The 13,020-nt window shown below is 38.1% G+C and overlaps 1 long non-coding RNA gene across 1 annotated transcript; it reads right to left on the bottom strand.

Annotated features, from left to right (window-relative positions):
- Nucleotides 1-1,690: 1,690 nt before the first annotated feature.
- LOC148190215 (uncharacterized) lies at nucleotides 1,691-12,036 on the bottom strand. The gene is made up of 3 exons (XR_015775325.1): nucleotides 11,919-12,036; nucleotides 10,589-10,653; nucleotides 1,691-3,259 (listed from the first exon to the last, which is right to left on the bottom strand). It is a non-coding gene; the product is annotated as an uncharacterized LOC148190215 (long non-coding RNA).
- Nucleotides 12,037-13,020: the final 984 nt, after the last annotated feature.

Genomic DNA, 13,020 nt, shown 5'->3' with positions numbered 1-13,020 from the left:
CCCTAAAACCACCATTTCAATATGGATGCGTTTTATTTTCATTAGATGCACTCATTCAGAACCCAGTTATGTTCCAAACACAAAAAATAACATTACAACAGATTTCTACTCTAAATCCACTTATAAATAATTAGCTAAAATAAACTGAATTGAACACTTGATGTGTTTTTTTTCCCCTCTCTATTCCAATGGATGAAAAATTGTAATGCAGAAATTGCTTAAAAGTAAAAATGACAATAAAAGGTCTTGGTGGTGTCCATTAGAGGCACACATTCTTGGAATAAGCTACCGGCACATATTAGGAACTATGACAACTACTCAACCTTCAAAAAAACCCTAAACATTACTTGAAAACAAACCAGTCATGGACCCATACATAAACGGCATTCTCCTCTGATGCCCAAGGCCGGGGGCTTTTTTTGAGCTCATCATATGTTTGTTTGTTTGTTTTTTACTGCTTATTGTAGGTAGTTTCGTTCTTTTAATATAATATGTTGTCTGTGGACTGTTCTGTGAGCTGTATGTGTAGCTGCTTTTTTATGGCGCCTGTGTTAGGACTATGGGTGAGATTTAGCAATTGTGCTAATTCTGTCATTTTTACATTGATGCTTACTGCTGATATGTTGATTAATGTGCACTGTCCTAACTCAATAAACTGAATACATTAAATGAATATATTAAAAAGTTACTCATATATCAATGAAAAAAGTAAATTTAGCATGTGTTTAAATAAAGTGAAGATATCTCTGTTCAGAGCACATTGAACATCGCTTTACACTGCCCACCTGTGGTCAAAGTACAAAAAGGCAAGTCTACAGAAGTAGCAAGCAGTTTAAAATAATAGTGCCATGAGAAGACCTGGGTGGTGTAGTGCAAGTGAAATGTTTGTTGCTGCATGACTCAAAACCCTGTTGTTGAGCTGTTTCAAGGAATGTCATGTATAAATTCATCTGCCAGCTCTGAGGTATGGCACTATATGTCACCAATCCCAGCTGTGGAGACACTAGTGTAGCTGTCTCTTTTGTAGACATTAACTTAAATAGGTGTATCTATTTTTAAACCATGATTGTATACTGTGTTTGTGTATGTATTTATTGTTTGTGATGTTTTGTCTTTTTACATGGACCCTGATTCTGGAATAAAGCATTGAATTGAACTAAGTTTAAAAAACACGTTACATATGGTTTCGGTTGTCACCCTTGTTGTTGCATGGTTTGTGACTCGTAAAGTTAGAGTGCTGCAGGGATGACATTTTTTTTCACAGCTGATCCGGAAGTTAATGTCACCCTGGTTCCTTCGTCATAAAGCCTATGGGATTTTCCATTGGATCTTGGATTATTGCTGAAAATAAGATTAATAACTCTGTTATCATTTTTGAAGTGTAAATGCAAAAGCCATAGGAAGTTAATGTTAGACTATAAGCAAACCACACTGTTGCATGACCTCATCATTACCACCACAATAAGGTTGTAGGCCTGAAGTTATGTTCGGCATAGTGACATCCCACTTGTTAGCAAAAGCCTTTGTAAGACGCATAAAAGCTTCAAAACTGAAGTATTTCCTCCTATATGTATTGTCTATATGTATTCAGTCAAATATGTGTACACATTCAAGGATTTGACTGTTTCAATTTGCTCTTTATGTACTTAAATACAGTACAATTTACAGGAAAATGTAAATGCATATACAGCTAAGAACAAGGACAACAAAGCTGGACATTGAAATTGTATATGTATAACAACAGTGACCAACAACCTCCATTAGATATATCTGGCTCTTTCCTTTACCTGCAACATACAGCTACATGCTCGCCTATGGTGTACCCCGAGGGCACTCTTTATACGCCCAGAGCTTCATGTCGTAATGGTTGTGGGTGTTCAGGCAAGTGCTTTGGTTTCTAAGCTCTAAACCTTGTTTTTGAACCCCTCCTGTGGTCCTCTCACTCATCATCAGGTCTGGGAAAAAGGTTTTGACCATCGCTGTGATGTGGATCAGTTTACTGTCAGGAACAATGTGGTTTTCACATCTAAAAATCCTAATCACAAACATATTCACTCCATTTCTTAGACTTCAGCTCACTCCTGAAAAAACAACACCTTGTGAAACTCATACTCTCTCCAGTCTTTGCACACATCTTCACCATCAAAGGATGGGCATACTCTCTGCTGTCCCAGGCCGTTGATTTTTAATGATACCTCATCACTGCATCTATCGGCCTCCAAATCCCATATTTTATTTGCACCTCTTACAAAAAAACAAAAAACAAAACAAAAATGCTTGCTCTAAGATCAAATCCTCTTCATTCACTCACCCATACACAAATTTTATTGTGAAAGAAAACATGGAGCGAGACATGGAGCGAGAGAAAGAACTGTTCAGGCATGGGCCGCTGCAGCAGCAGATGTTAACAGCTGTGGGCTTGAATATGATCATAACATGTCTGGCAGAAGGTAAGTGCACAAGACTTTAATGTTGTGGGCTTTAAATCTATATAATATGTTTGTAAATCTATGTAATATGTTGTTTTTGTTTGTTTGTTTTTTGTCCTCATACTTTGTGTTTATGTTGCTTTTGCTCCAATTATTGAGATAACACTTTTTTTGAAAATAGTACTATTATGTACATAAAAGTAGGTTAAAAATATGTGTGCATGAAATCAACAACGACCATCAACTTTTCTATGCACAAGTCAAGTGTTTCTGTAAATTGTAAACTAGTAAAAAAAATTTGATTTATTTCCATAAAATGTTTAGGACACTGACAGAATGGAATACAGTATATATCTGCAGTCAGTGGTTAATCTTTCAAAAACTCTTGTTTTGCTGTTTTCAACTTAAGTTTACAAGATAATCAGAACTCTCACCCTGATAAAACTATATTTTTCCACAGATTTTCTATTTAATGTATTATTTAGCAGTATTTTTCTTGTCCTAATGCTCAGGAGGTGTCAAAAATACACTGAAGCTGAAAATAAAATCAGTGCTTTGTCTGCACCGCCTCTCTGGTGAGACTCTCTGAGTCTCTCAGATTTCTCTCCCACTCGTCGGGATTTCCTCCTTTTCTTTCTGTATCTTTTGTCCCTGCATGCCTACTTGTCTCTCCTTTCCTTTCTCATTTTCTCTTCTTCTTGTCTCCACTCCCATGTCTCCCGTCTTTCCGTGGTCATACCTCGAGCAATCACCGAGCCATCACATCAAGTGTCATTGTCTTGATTCTAGCGCAGAGATCAGCCTCTTGTTACAAGATAGCAGTGCTCTTCCTGAAATGCAGGGAAATGCAGAGGCTAAAAGTGACATTGCAAGTGATAAATTTCAGATGAAATGACTGAGATTTGATGTTCTTCAAAGGACAAATTCAGATGGTTCAGATTTAAATGTTTTATTTGTCTCATGCTCATGCAATATGTAAATAGGAACATAGCAATAGCAAAGTTTTTATGCTGTGTTTAAGAAATCTACTGCTCAGTTAATAACTATGCATAAAATAAGAATCTAAAGGTTCGGTGTGTAGTAATGGGGGGGGGGATGAGCTGTTTACATCTTAAAAGGCAGCAAGTCCTCATTTCTGGAGATCACTGTTTCTACAGCAGCCCAGAATGGACAAACCAAACACTGGCTCCTGATAGGGCCATTCACACCATGTTTTGTTATCAGCCATCATATTAAAAAGCCCATCTGCAATCAGAAGCACCGGTAAAACTGCCTTATTCAGCATTTCTAGAGGTTTATCACAGTGTCTGTTTGTTTTGAAGAGCATGAGACTTTTGCAGATAATTCAGCTTTTGGTGTAACCTCTTGAATGTCTGGTTCTTGAGTTATCGTGGAGAAAAAGTGTTAGACCAAACAGCAAACAATGTCGGAAAAACATGATTTCTACATGAAACTGCAGATAATTTGGCTCATTGGAAAAATCACATGATTTGGATCGAAAAATGGTGAGAAGACAATAGCATGAGGTGAACAAGCAGCCCATCTCCAAGATGCCAAATAGCATTGGAGATGCAATGATTTGTAACACAAAACTGCTTTATTCAGTGTTTTTAGCTGTTTTAATCACCTGGTCTGTTTGTTTTGGAGAGGAAGAGACATCTGTGGATAATTTCGCTCCTGGAAAAAAACTCCTGAATGATGAAAACTGAGGTAATTCTAGCCAGAGGAAGTTTTAGCTGGCTTCAGTCTGTATTTCACTGCTAGATGCCACCATAGACCCTCACATCTTACACACTTGACCTTTAAAAAAAGATAAATACAAATGGATCACAGATGTAAGACAAACTATAAAATGTGGTCCATGCTGCCAATACAAAGGATTCACAGAGTATTCATTTTTAAAGAAGCACAATGCCACAGGAGCCACTCCCTGACCGGTTCATGATGCTTTCCAGTAGGAGGAAAGCTCCAGGGAGACTGAATATATTAAGCTGTCTGAGGTTGTAAAAGAGCCGCCTCACTTTCTTTCTTTTTTAATTATTTATCTTTCAATTATTCAATTACTTTTATTGTCCAGTAAAGAAAAAGCTTGTCCACCCTGTAGGCCCCCTAGGGATTCCTCAGTGATGGAAGAATTTTATTTCCTAGCCACGTTGATCATCAAAGTGTTCGCTTCAAGGCACTTTAGATCCAATCATGAAGACATCAGAAAGCTTTTGAAACATGACAGGTAAAGAAATCAATCATCAGTACTCGTGGGAAAGATAATCATATATTTGATGTAGCCCTATAGTATCTGCTGCAATGTGATGACATCCAAACTTGGAAAATAGGTAAGTATTAACATATTGACAAAGACACGTGGATACAATGTCAGAAATAAAAGTTTTAATATGGAAACACACTGATCTGAGAATCTGGGTCAGTTGTTATGGTTGATGGAGTAAAGTATTTGTTCATACACTCCCCTTTCTCCTCTTAACCCTAATCTTCCTGGTCCCATGGCAGCAGGAAATGGCGGGCAGGCTTAAGACTTCACCCTTTACATATTTTATGGATTTGCACTTGCCCCAGTTTTACCATGGAGCAAAAAGGGCTGGTTGTTTTGTTGGGAGTGGCACCATTAAACAAAGCCTGTAAGTAAGACTTGAGAATGAGGATTACGTCCTCGCAGCGTCCCTCAAATTGACACACAAGTTTGCTCTGGAGCCTTTTAGAGGAAGAGTTCAACATTTTGGGGGAATTTCTTGCCAAGAATTTAATGATAAAATTAATGATGCTCTCCATCTATTAGGCCCTAATAAAGCATGTTGAGCTCTAGAGGTGCTGGTGGGTGGATTCTGCTGCTTGGACAGATCCAGGCTAGTTGTTATGTTCACCAGACACAAGCATGGAAGGGGTCATTCGTTGAGTCGTGTATGTGCATGTCTGTCTGTTTGCAGCTAATCTCACAAATTACAGGACCAATCAGCCACATATTTTGTATACACAGTCATGACTGATCCAGAACCTGTCGGCTAAAAACAAGAAACCTTATCATCAGTTGCAGGTCACATTTTAGCATTCATTGTGTCATTGTGGCTCCAAAACTGACACTGACAATCATCGGCAGATTTATTCCATATTAGATTTGTTATGATGCACTAAACAAGATGAATAAGTCAACTTTTTTGTTATTCTCATTGCTATCTTGACTGTAAGGGAGCCAGGAGGGAAGATTTCACTGAGACAATTTCTCGGTGTGGTTATGACGGACAACACGGTGGGAACATTTCAGAAGTGGTACATTTTGTCTGCCTGTTACTTTGATTTGCTATTTTTTTCCTTGATATTTATGCCTCTACCATAAGTAAAGCTTTGTAGAGGAAAGGTTTCCTTTTGGTCTGCTTTAACTTTGTTAGTTGTTGTTATTAACTATCTTGTTGTGCTTTAGCCTAACAAAGATGGTCAAATTGATCATATGGATCAAAGATTTGAAGCTGTCTTCTAGTTATTAAAATATTTTTCATCCTCCCTCATTATTAAATCATTATCTATTTTTCACATACAGCGGCCGAGAGAAGAACTCCATCAAAGATTGACAAGGAGCATATTGTGATTAGCCTATGGGATGCGTCTGAAAGGTGATGCAGGACATCTGCTGGAATAAAATTGTGTAGAAAGGCAGCGATCAGCTTGGGCGGCTGCCTGGCAGAGATCTGCACTCTACTGAGCGCACTTTTATAGTTTCTATTTGTTTCTAGTGTTTATGTTGACTTTGGCCAAACATCTTCTGGCTCCAGTTTTACATTCAGTGAACAGACATAAGAGTATCGGTCTTCTCATCCAAATCTTGACAAGAAAGCAACTTTTCCTTTAACTTTGTCCATGACAGGCCTGAAGATGCTGTGAAATGATTAATCTAATCATAAAGCACTGAATTTGACAGTGAGAAGTCAGACGCTTTCGATCATCTGTTTTTAAAATGCTTTTTTATAAATAAGCAGGCAGAAAAAGAGACACACTGTTGGTGACTGATGAGAGCAAGAATAGAGCCAGAAAATATATGACGCTGCTGCAGCTCTCTTCTTGAAGAAGCGTTTCAGGAAAGACAATCTTTCTTTGTGTGATGCTATTAAAAACTGTATTATGAATCTGCTCCAGCAATACACAGCATGTCTTTCTGCCCTGCATTGATCCACCCCTCTCCCTTATCTTTCTCTTCTCTCTGTGGTGAAGACTGGATCGGTGCCAAGTCACTGCCGTGAGCAATGAGTCCAAGTTGTCAAGTCCCCCCCATTAAGATATTAGCACATCAACGCAGATGCAGAATGCTCGTATTATCAACCACTTTAAAGTTTTTTGCAGTCAATTGTATATCAGTCAGACAGTTATTTGTCTCAATGTAATTTAAGTATTAATGCATCACCCGTTTTTTTTGTGTGCTGCAGCTTATGTTATTGACTGGTGGCGTCCTGTGGTTAACAGCATTGACTGAACAGACAGAGCTGTCAATACCATAATAGGCCTAACTCTGAGGATACTTGAGCATTGGAGTGGATGTAATGTTTCTCAAGTTTCTATGTTTTTCTGTTTGGAGTGCAAATGAGCTCAGAAAATAGATGTATGCTTATTTATGCATAGAAAGCAGCGTGTAGAATGTAATGCTACCTACTATACCGACACACGTCCACTTTACTACATTTTGCAGGGAAATATTGTTTTTCTTACATTCATTTGAGAGCTACAGTCACTATCTAGATTTGTGTTTGACATACAAAGCATGATCAGTTTGTAGAATGATGATGCATTGTAATAGATGTAACTACTTAAAAAAATATAAAGTAATGAAATGGAAGCTGTGGTATTCTTCAACCTGGACCCTATTAGTAACTAATTGTGGAGACAACAGCTTTTCAAATTGGTCCACTTTGCCAGAAGACAAAAGTGGAAACAGATCAAGTGGACTGTAAAGAAATACTGGACCAATTTCAAAAATGGTTGTTCCCATCAGTCACTCAGGGCCCTGACACACCAAGCAAATGGTTAGTTGCTGGTCAATATTAATAAGCGTCTGTCAGTTTTTGCATTGGAACCAGTCTGCCCTGGTCTTTTCGGACAATTCAGCATGTTGAATCGGCTTGAGACTGTCAGTGAATTACTCTGATTTGCTGTTCAGCTCAGCGGACAAGAAGAGAAACGGAAGTGAGGAACGCAAAAAAACGGCAAAAGTCAAGAGTGTGTGATATGGAAATAACTCATTATATTGGGTAAATTTGTTTTTGTTTTGCCATTGAGCTCTTCAGCCGAAATAGTTTGTAACTGTTTGTGTTACTGTTCGCTAGTGGACGGTAAATATCTTTTGCTCTTTCAACATCAGGTTTTGCTGTTGGTGTGCAAACAGGCTAAATAGTGTTGTGAGTCCGTCCTGTCAGCCTTCTGGTTTCCTCTTTTGAATGACGAGGACAGATTATCACCTCCTGCTGCTATGGAGAGTAATATCCTCTCATGCAGGCACAGACTGTGTGTGTGTGCTAGTTGGCTGTTGGCTGTAATCTTATGGTGTGTTCAAGTGGCCGAGACACAAGCAATGTGAGGCGACTCAACTGTTGGCATTCGTCACTACTAGTTCTTTGATATTGGTTTGGTTTGTCGTGGCCTTTAGACACAAAAGAGAACGAAAGTAAGATTTGGAGTCCCACAGGCTCAATTAAACCAGCTGAGGAACTAATTAGTTCCTCTGTCTGTCAACCTATTAAATCAGAGTATAGCCTCTAAGTAACCTGGGTCCAACACTGAATGTGATAGTTAATGAGTAATATGTTGTACTGCATACACTTCATATTATTTGTTGTGATTTGTAGCATTTATTGTATGATTTTGTTGTTTTGCTAATTGTTGGGGTTTTTTTGTATTTATGTGAAACTGTTGACATCTTGGGATGCAAGACAAATTTTAGATTTTTTTATGACAATAAAGCAAAAGCAAAAGTCACAACATATTCTTATTAGTAATATTAGTGGTAATCCATTAGCAGAAACCCTCCATCAATATAATACAATCTTCTGCATAAAGTGCACTATGACTTGATAACTCGAGAAAAAAAATACTAGAGATACTTGCATTCTTTTACTTAAGTAAGATTTTGAATGCCTGACTTTTACTTGCAAGTATAACTGTACTGTTTAAGTATTTAGGTAAATGTTCTGAATATTTCTCCCACCACTGGTAGGAGGCAACCTTCAACAGACAGATCCAGGTCCAAAAGTGACATTTGGGTGGATTATTTCTCTGAATAATGAAACAGTTTGGGCTTTTGTATCTTTTCAGACAGATGCCTACACAGTTGTCACAACTTTCTTTCTGTCTGTCTATTATCATCCTTCTTGTCTGTGCATGCATCATTCTGCACAGTGAAGGTCAAACATTGGAGTAAAGTAACAGCGAAACAAAACACATCTGAAGTGAAGAGGTGCTTTCATGTATGCATACATAGACCCTGAAAGACATGCACCCGCAGAGCACACGAGCACATATGCGTCACAGAGATGCAAATGTAACAGTTGCAAATGACACATGTTGTCTCTTAGTTCATTCAAGTAGCAAATAAGAACACTTTACAGGCATGGAGAATTGAAATAGTGTCTGCTGCTGAATTGCCTCTGAGGGCTCCGGAGGGGGGTGTATCTCCTGGGGACAGCAGCATTTTTCAATAACAGACAGACTCAAGAGATTTGAATGAACTGTGAAAGCAACAACCTGAGTGTGGAGGGAGATAAATGAAAGAGGGAATAATTGTTTGCAACTGATCTCCTGTTTCTGGTTCTCTCACAGTCTATCTGCAATGCCCCGTAATAGAAAATATGTTTTTATTACTGGTCAAAATGGCTTTGCATAATGCAGAGAATTTCTATATGTATGACAATAAATCTCTACATCCACTTTATTCACACTACTCTAGCGCTTTTGGCCTTGGCACTAAAGTGGAAATATTTCACTTCACACATTTTCCTTCTGGCATTCCAGAAGAGAAATTACATCAGTCAGTGACCTACAAACCTGAACACCCACTAATGGCATTTTTTTGCAGTCTCAAAAATCCAAATGTGGCAGATTTCTTTTTTTTTCTTTTTGCAAAACTTCTGCTGTGCAAGCGATTCTTCTGCGAGCTGAAAGGATGGCGTATGGCCCAAGGAAAGAGAATCCACAAATAAGTGTGTTTCCTAGGAGCACTCACTTTATTTGCATATTGCTGATGTCTCGGGTGAAGGGAGGAACCGTGAATTTAGCTGCTGGAATAAATCCATATAGGCACATCAAAAATTGTGCTTTCGGACAGACTGATTTTTTTCTCGTATTGTATTTGAAAATTTCAAGCAAATTGATTTGTTGTCATCCACAAATGTATTATGATCATTTTTTCTGTCAACACACAGTGACTCTGTAATGTTTAATATATTTGTTATAGTTTTGTTAGATAGTGAAATGTCTGAACTGCAGGCGGTGCAGTACTCAGATTCTTTACTTAAGTAAAAATAGCATTACAACACTGTAAGAATGCTGTAATAAAAGTAAAGGCATAGGGCATAGATTTTGTTCCAAAAATTGGAGGAACATATGTGAAACAGGGAGTTTGGGGGTCCTTTGCTAAAAACAATTTGACCATCAAACACTTAATTTCCTTCATGCGGGTGCCTTTTTACACAAATATGTGCCCTTTCTGCATTAATTTATGGTGTAAATATCTTTCATTGTCAAGAGTTGATTGATTTCTCAACTCATCTTTTTTGTGAAAAAGTATTTGACATATTTGACTCTTTGGAGCTCAAATGATTATTAAACCATTTAAGAGGTTTAGAGGGAACATGTCTTAATGTCTTACAGCTTATAAAAATCATGACAAAAAGCTTCAATTGCACACTTCTGTTTTGATGCCTTTAGCCAAAAAAGGGTGGAGAACCACTGGTTTAATCTTTTGCAATCCATTGTATTTTAAATCTTTAAATAAGTCTTTTTTTCCTGTATAAAATGGTAATGTGAAATGTCATAAATTTAGTGAGGGAAAGTGTGATTTTTCCCACTCAAATGTAGTGGAGTAGAGGTATAAAGCTGCATAATATTAAAATACTTAAAGGGACAGTTTACCCCAGAATAAAAATAAATTTTATTTTTCCTCTTACCTGTAGTGCTAATTACTGCTCACAACAAGGTCTGTGAATTATCTTGAGTAACCGGGTCATGATTCCTGGAAAGAGACACTGCTTTTGAGTTTTTCAAATGTATTTTTCTGCACTTTAAATACCACAAGTCAAGTGCCATCTAATTCCATTATATTGGAGAGAATGCAGACATCTCTATGACTGACATATCAGACACTTGGCAACTCACACTCAAACAATCTAAATGCTACAGATAGGAGGAAAAATATGATAATATAAGTAAAGTACAAGAACATCAAAATAGTACTTCAGTAAACATCATTTCTGTCACTGGCTGCAGGATTTTCAATCTGTGTCAGTCTGATTCTGCCACTCACACGGAGTATTGAGCTCCTCTCCATCCTGTCATAGCAGCCGATGATTACCACTCACACGTCACGCTGAGACAAACAATAATGCAGCTCTAAAGTAAGACCTGAAGGCCTGAGTGTTCTTTTGGAGGATTTGACAGTAAACCAGATTAAACTGTGACTCCTCTTTGGCAACATGGTGTCATTCTCTTTAATCTGAACTGGCAACAATAAAAAATAATTCCTCCTCCGGCCTCTTTCTCTTCTTGGCATTGTACTGCTGTCGCATTGCATATCTGTGTGAGAGACTGCGAATGCCTAAAATATAAATCTATGTATAGATAATGACCAAGAACTCTTTACACTTCTGGCAGTTTCTGTACAAAAGTTGCTGTTTCTATTTTGATGTGCACAAAAATGACACAGCAGGTTTCCAAATCTTAAAACACCCACCAACAATAACAGCAGAGGGGTAATTCACTCTGCTGGAGGCATGCTGCGGTCTGACTCTGCAGCAAAGCTTCTGTGGGAGCTCCACCGAGGTTTAAGACGGAGAGCAGATACTGACAGTGCAGTTTTAGTGAAGCTTTGAAAACTTTCTTTTAACTCTGATAAACCACTGAAATGTGAATGAAGTATACTTGACCGCAGTTCATCGGACCATATACCATTGCTAAAAAGTAAGGATAAGTGAGAAGAAAGTGAAAAAATCCCTGTGTAATCCCCACCCATATACCAACCAATTCTTTGAATTCCCTCAAGCAAGACAGTCACTCCCAGATTCTCTATAAAACCTCCATCTGTTGCAACACTCATCACTCCCTTCACAGCTTCTCCTGCAAGTCAAAGCTGCACCTTAAACATATGCTCGTAGTCAAGTGTCTTACGATCAAAAATCAGCCAATTTACAAATAAGTCTGGTCTTTTTTAATCACTGCCGGAAACTCTAGAGTGTGAACAGCTGCACTTAAACCCCCAAAATCAAATATTTTTTCCCTTACCTGTAGTGTTATTCATCAGTCTGCATTTACTCATGGACAAAAGGCTCGCTTTGTGTAAACATTAATAGCGTCCTCCTTGGCTGAGCTGTAGGGTTAGCTGGCTCAGTGGTGCTTAGTGATCATGATTTCTGAGGAAAAAAAACAAAAAAAACATTGTTGCAGAGTTTTTCAAATGAATTATTATTATTATTATTATTATTGTTGTTGTTGTTGTTGTTGTTGTTGTTGTTGTTTTGGAGCTTTGAGCACCACAAGCAAAGTGCCATCTAGTCATTTAAGATAGAGTGGGTACAAAGGCCCACTGTTGCATTGCCTCACATCAACTGTGTCTCAGCTGAAAAGTTGCACACGAACACATCATAAAGATGCATGTATGTTCTGCACTTGTGTAAAAGGAAATGACTCTACATAGCAGCAGATGGCAGTAGTCTGTATTCATCTTTAAAAAAGGGAAACTAGGAGACTGACAGGACAGAACCAAGATGCTAGTCAGCTAGTTAGCACATGAACAACACAACACAATTGCTAAATACTGAAGGTTATTTACTGTGTGCTAGGGAACAATAACACATTTCGGCTGTAGTTTGCAATGGCTGAAAAAATCGTATATAATAAGTTTATTTTGATCCCTTGACTTAAGTCATTTGTTTGCTTCTCCTCTTGTTCACTGAGCTGAACTGTCAATCAGAGTGATTTCACTCACCTTTGTGCTCCAATACTGATTCAACATGATGAATAAGCTGAAAAATAGCCGACAAAGGCCGACTAGTTTTAATAGTGCAGAACATACAGCAAAAACTAAAGTGACAGATGCTCACCAATGACCAGGTATTGACCAAATGGCTAACAGCTGCAGGGGAGTGGCCACCCCTGAAGTCTGATTGGTAACCCCAGGTGCCACTCCATCATGATTGGCTATTTGCCTCAGTTTGAACTGTTTGTGGAACAGACTGAATTTTAATTTCCAGGTGCAATTCAGTCTTAAACCTGAGAAGCAGCAAAATGCCAAAGTAGTGTCAAGAAGCGTGACTAAATTTACATACAAATAAACTGAGAGAACTGATAAAAAAGATTATTAACTCAGGCTTATTTATTTTGATTT

The sequence above is a fragment of the Plectropomus leopardus genome, chromosome 2 (assembly GCF_026936395.1).
Source record: "Plectropomus leopardus strain MGB_pleo_1.0 chromosome 2, ASM2693639v1, whole genome shotgun sequence".
In the NCBI taxonomy this organism is placed as follows: Eukaryota; Metazoa; Chordata; class Actinopteri; order Perciformes; family Serranidae; genus Plectropomus; species Plectropomus leopardus.
This window is presented reverse-complemented; position numbering and strand designations above follow the sequence as displayed.